Source organism: Mesocricetus auratus, unplaced genomic scaffold (assembly GCF_017639785.1).
Source record: "Mesocricetus auratus isolate SY011 unplaced genomic scaffold, BCM_Maur_2.0 Super-Scaffold_100030, whole genome shotgun sequence".
NCBI lineage: Eukaryota > Metazoa > Chordata > Mammalia > Rodentia > Cricetidae > Mesocricetus > Mesocricetus auratus.
Genome location: NW_024429211.1, coordinates 8184597 through 8191151, shown reverse-complemented (window position 1 = coordinate 8191151; position 6555 = coordinate 8184597). Strand labels below are relative to the sequence as shown.

Below are 6555 nucleotides of genomic sequence, written 5' to 3'. Positions count from 1 at the left end.
CACCGGGTTTTTACGGCCTACACCATCTCCTCAGCTCCCTTTCCACATCTTTTTTTTTTTTGAGGATGTAGGGGGGTTTTCCAGACATGGTTAAGCAGCCCTGGCTGTCCTGGAACTCCCTTGGTAGACCAGGCTGGATTCGAACTCACAGAGACCCGCCTGCCTCTGCCTCCCGAGGGCTGGGATTAAAGGCGTGCACCACCACCACTCAGATTTGTTTTCTCACCTTTAAGAGGGTTTATAACTGTTTCTAATCACACAACGGATACTGAATAAGTGACTTGGAGTTGTTTTTCTTGTTGTTTTGTTTTGTTTTTTTCCTCAATATATGTTTTTTATTTAAATTAGAAACATGAATGCTCCCTCTCCCACCCCTCCTCCCTTGTCCCTACACCAGTCCTCCACAGACCTCCACCCCATCCCCACATCATTCCCCAGGGAGGGTGTTTTTATCTCCTTACTAAATTAGAGAAAATCTCTTGAGAATGCTAAGTTTTCAGGTCAGGGGGCAGTTTTTTTTAAAAAAGTGTTTATTAAAGCGACTTATACATGCACCTGTTCGTATCTTTATCCCATTACATTGTCAATAGCAAGGGATTCTGTAGGCGTCGTCTCTGGGCTGTTCATTTCAAATTTCAGCCTGTACAGGAGCAAGCCAAGCCACAACAACTCCAGTGAACTCATGTGATTTTAATGCCCATCTCCGTGATTGTTTTCTAAGAAATCAATAATAGAATGCTTTTCCTGACGTGTCACACATGTCTTCTTTTCACGGTGAAGAGTCCTCTCTCAGAAGGTCTGTGACCCCTGCCCCTACCACATGCTTCCTAAACTGAGACTCCTAAATTTTAAGTTGCAGAGTTTGAGAGTAAATTAGGAAAAGAAAAATGAGGCTCAGTTCTCTGTCACCAGTGCAACACACAGGACAACTTTTTTTTGTAGATTTTTATTGGATGGTTGTATGCCCCATGAAGAAAGATGGCTACAACTAATGTGTTAATTCTTCTAGATCTATGGTCCATGCTCTGCAATTCCCTCTGCTTGTTGTGGCATTCTAGAAGTGCTGGTAAAGTGGCTATATATCCTTCAATTATAGGAAGGAAGAGAGAGAGAGAGAGAGAGAGAGAGAGGAAGGAAGGGAGAGAGAGAGAAAGAAAGGAAGGAGGGAGGGAGGAAAGGAAGGAAGGAAGGAAGGAAAGAAGGAAAGAAGGGAGGGAGGGAGGAAGGAAGGAAGGAAGGAAGGAAGGAAGGAAGGAAGGAAGGAAGGAAAGAGAAAAGAAAGAAATTGATTCCTAGTGGTCACCAATGTGAGTACGGACCATGAGATGGGAAGACGTCCCTCTCTCCCAAGCTGCTGGGATGCCAGTTTGCTTTGCTGGTGATTTCTGCATACAGCGCACTTCCTCTGAGGATCTTTCAATGTCCCTAACTCTTACTCCATTAAACCACAGGTCTGACTTTCAGAACAATGTAACTCACACCAAGAACATTCGCCAGCCCTTCCCGCTTCTCCTCTTCTTTGTCTGTATCCTTATGTTTGTCCCATTATTCAACTAGTTGTAATAACCTCTTGGGAGTCAACATTCATCAAGACTGGATCTCCCAAACATGGGAATGTGGTATTGGGGTTACTCATGACTCTTTACAAATGCACTGGTGTCTTTCTGGTCCAGGAGGAAGGGACGTGGAGACGTGATCAGAATTCTAGTGTGCTTATGAAATGGACTAGAAAGAAATAGGAAAGCCATGCAGATGGCCAAGAAAGCTGGGAGAGCCTGGGGTTCCTTTGGCAGCTTGGGCAATGAAGTGACAACGGAGATGAAAGAGAGGCTTAGTTGCCATTGCATTTTTTTAACCTTAGCTGTCATGCAAAGCAATGGGACACCCTAAGCCTTTTAATGCTAACTTTAGGGCAGTAAACGGAAGGCTCCTGGATACTTTCTGTGACTTCAGATTTGCCCACGGGTCTGAATAACAGGGCGGGGAGTTCCAGTATCAGCTCTGTATTCAACGCCTGTCTTCTCATAGTGTGAAGAGAAAAAAAATGGGACAGGAACGTAAAATTGTAGGTATTTTTAGCCAACATACAAGAGAGAGAGAAAAAAAAACCTTGGCTGTCTAAATCTCATCGTGTCACCTTGTTAACTAGACCAGGGCTACCTCCCTCCCTCTATGCACCCAAGCCTAGGCTGAGATCTGGATGCTAGTGGAGTGTTCGCAGAAAAGCGAGGCCTTTCATGACAGGCAAGCTCTTCGAAAGAAAAATCCAAACATCTTGCCAGATTAACTCTTGAAGATGTTGGATCCATGTATTGATCGTGTATTTTATGTTCCTTTTTTTGTCCCCAGGGGGCACAGGAGATCCAGATTTAAGGTGTTGATTTATTAGGTAGGGCTACACTAGCCTTCTGTCCCCACCATCATCACGATTAAGAGAGTGCTTCAAGCCACGATGCTGGCATACACCTGTAGCCTCAGGACTGAGGAGAATGATGAATTCTACTCCAGGCTGGGATACATAATGAGTACCAGGCTCCATATTCAAACTGTGTTGTTATGAAACAAGACGAAGAATGTGGGAAGACAGTTAAAGAACCATGGAGTAGTATGTTGAAAGCTTCTTTAACGACTAGGGGAAGGCAATCCGTGGCTATGAATTGTAGGATGCAGCATATTCTCTAGACATGAAAACTACATAATGTGAATTATACTTAGGCTTACTACTCTCATTCCAACTGAGAAATATTTTTCCCATTCCTTCTTCTTTAGGTTCAGTACATTGGAAACCTCCCAAAAATTAAGGAATTTACATCCCTGTATGGAAAAATTATCCAGGGACATTGTCATGACCATGAGACACTATTCATTACATTCAGCCTAGAGGCAGAGAAGATAGCCGTTGGGTTACCTCATGCATTCACTGTTACATAATTGAAGTGAGGATTCGTGAAATGAGAGATATATGAGCCTCACTGCAAACACTGAGGAGCATCATCATATCTTGTTCCTGATAGTTCTAGATAGAAAAACTATTTTCATAGACAAAGAGGGAGCAACAAAAGACTCCTATGAAGAGGAAATGAAAACCTACGGTCCCTTTTTCCCTCTGACTTCTTTTGCAGTCCCAATACCCAAAATACACATTTGTACAGATGCCCTTTTTGTCTTCAATGCTGAGGCTTAAACCTAACTCATAGGAAGCAAACTCTTGGTCGTTGCTCTGCAACCTCCATTCTTCTATCTCTTTCCTAAAGGGGCCAAAAAGTATACACTTCCTTTTTCCTTTTTTTTTTTTGAAATTTAAAGAATCATTGAAGATCTGAAACACAACTCCTACAAGATTGACTTTTCCATAAAACTGTAGCTACACAATGCATTGCCTCTATCATGTTAAACCATGCATTAGACACAAATACAAAAACCATGAAACCAGCCACCATTCTTTAACAATTAAGCAAAGATAAAATGCCTAAGGAACAACGTGGATGACTTGCAAAGGATGGGCTCTTTAAGCACCATTAAAAAAAGAGCACAGATGTATGAGTGCTCAGTTATATACACTGAAGTGAACCTTTGGCACTAGGAATCCGAGCATTTTGTCATAGAGCATTAACACATATTATAAGAGTGCATAGTGTCAAAGGAATAGAACCACCAGCATTCAAAAGCAGCTTTGTCAAGCAGGCAATAAAACATTCTACAGCACGTCTCTCTGCTGTCCTTCACTGAATGCACTGGTAGAAACTTTGAAATGAAAAGAAAGAAGAAAAGGAGCGCTGACTCCTTTTATTTTCTCTGTTTAAAATCAAACAGAACTGATTTTTGACTGTGAGAAAAGTGACTTATTTTATCCCTTAAGTCTGAATAGCATATCATTTTCTGTGCAGAATTTAAATGGAGTTATTTGTAATGAAAAATAAAGAGATTCCTCATAGAATTTCATCAGCAATATGCAGGTACAAGATCTGACCATCAGTAGATGGCACATGTTTGTATGACCTTGAAAATGTGAGTAGAAATAAATGTTTTTTAGAAATGACAACAAAAAAATCAAACAGAAAACAAACGTCAATTCTGTTATACACTAATGGTCTTTAAAGTACATCGCTTGTACAAGAGAAGGACTAAGAACCAAACTGTTTACAGAGATCCGAGCACGAGAGAGAGAGAGAGAGAGAGAGAGAGAGAGAGAGAGAGACAGAGACAGAGAGAGAGAGACAGAGAGAGAGAGAGACAGAGAGAGAGAGAGACAGAGAGAGAGAGAGAGAGAGAGAGACAGAGAGAGAGAGACAGAGAGAGAGAGAGACAGAGAGAGAGAGAGACAGAGAGAGAGACAGAGAGAGAGAGAGAGAGACAGAGAGAGAGAGAGAGAGAGAGACAGAGAGAGAGAGAGACAGAGAGAGAGAGACAGAGAGAGAGAGAGAGACAGAGAGAGAGAGAGAGAGAGAGACAGAGAGACAGAGAGAGAGAGACAGAGAGAGAGAGAGAGACAGAGAGAGAGAGACAGAGAGAGACAGAGAGAGAGAGACAGAGAGAGAGAGAGAGAGACAGAGAGAGAGAGAGACAGAGAGAGAGAGAGAGAGAGAGACAGAGAGAGAGAGAGACAGAGAGAGAGAGAGAGAGAGAGAGACAGAGAGAGAGAGAGAGAGAGAGACAGAGAGAGAGAGACAGAGAGAGAGAGACAGAGAGACAGAGAGAGAGAGAGACAGAGAGAGAGAGAGAGAGACAGAGAGAGAGAGAGAGACAGAGAGACAGAGAGAGAGAGACAGAGAGAGAGAGAGAGAGAGAGACAGAGAGAGACAGAGAGAGAGAGACAGAGAGAGAGAGAGAGAGACAGAGAGAGAGAGAGAGAGACAGAGAGAGAGAGAGAGAGACAGAGAGAGAGAGAGAGAGACAGAGAGAGAGAGAGAGAGAGACAGAGACAGAGAGAGAGAGAGAGAGAGACAGAGAGAGAGACAGAGAGAGACAGAGAGAGACAGAGAGAGACAGAGAGAGAGACAGAGAAACAGAGAGACAGAGAGAGAGAGAGAGAGAGAGAGAGAGAGAGAGAGAGAGAGAGAGAGAGAGAGAGAGAGAGAGAGAGAGCAGGCCCCTCACACGGCTTTCCGGTGGTACCCAGGAGGGGCAACTTCATAGTCACTGGCACCGAACCAACTTGCAGAATCCTTCGCCAGGTCCTTGAGGAAACCATGTAGATAGCTCAGTAATAAAGCAAGGCTTTTCTCATCTAGAGGTGTATAGGCCAACATCGCTCCAATTCGCGTAAACAGTCTCAGTAAATGCGGCGATCCATACACCTGGGACATGGGCGCATCAGGGTGATCTGCAGGAATCTCAGCATACTGTGGTCTCTCCAATTTGTAGAGTAGCTGAGGGCCCAGCATTCCACCGAAGTACTCCTTTATCCCTGCCACAACCTCATTAACAACACACTCCTCATTATCTGTATTTCCTGGAGACTTCTTATAATTCGAGTAATCCTCCAAAATGGCATCCACATTCTTCTTGGCAGGAAGACAAAAAAAGCTGTTTTTGTCCGGTGATCAAGTCCCACTCACCCACAAGCCATGGTTTCAGCTCTTCAGGGATCTTTAACTTCCACTCTTTTCATGAATGTTTTCTTCATCTTCAACAGCTGGATCTGCCCGGGCTCTTTTCTTCCCAGGAGGCTGAGGTGCCTCACTGGAACCGCCACCGTCTCCATTTCCGGGTGTTTTCTGCTTGTTCTCTTTTGTTTTCCCTTCAGCATTTTTCTGTGGCGGACCAGACGTCGTCTTTCCTGGAGCAGACCCTCTCATCCTGCCCTCTGCACACCGTTCCTGATTGGTCTTTTGAAGTTCTCGCCGTTTCTGCAAACTGGTGTCCACGTATTTGAGTACTCCGCTTTCTGGAACCCATTCATCCCAATTTTTATCCCAACCACTGTAATGGGTGAAGTATTCCACTTGTTTGTCCTTCGTGGCAACCTTTAAACGCTTTGTTTCATCGAGAAGAGGTCCGTGAAACCACAGCACTCTCTCACCCTCCTGGAATCTGGGCTTCGAGTCCTGCTTCGGCGCCATTTGTAAGTGATTCCCCACCTCCTCCCACCCACACTATCACCCCATACTCTCTACCGCTTCTTTTTCTTAAAAAATAGAAGTTATGTGTTAGGGACTGGCCCTGATCCCACTGCTAGGAGTCCCACAAATAGACCAAGCCACACAACTGTCCCACATATGAGGAGGGGCTCCCTAGCTGTCAGTCCAGAGTCTGTGAGCTCCTATGAGCCCGTCTTAATTGCTTCTGCGGTTTCCCTTGTGATGACCTTGACACCCCATCCCACCCACCCCCGCCGCACTCACACAATCCTTCCTCCCTCTCTTCAACAGGATTCCCAGAGGAATCCTGTTGCCTTGCCCAACATTAATACAAAGGGAAGAGCTTAGTGCTACCTCTACTTGAAATGCCATGCTCTGTTGACACCAATGGGAAGCCTGCCCCTTTCTGAGCAGAAACAGAGGAGGAGTGGATGAGGGAATGAGAGGGAAGGTGGACTACAGGAGGAGAGAAGCG

At 44.5% G+C, this 6555-nt stretch overlaps 1 pseudogene; it reads right to left on the bottom strand.

Moving 5' to 3' along the window:
• Positions 1-5093: 5093 nt before the first annotated feature.
• LOC101828936 lies at positions 5094-6062 on the bottom strand (annotated as a pseudogene).
• Positions 6063-6555: the final 493 nt, after the last annotated feature.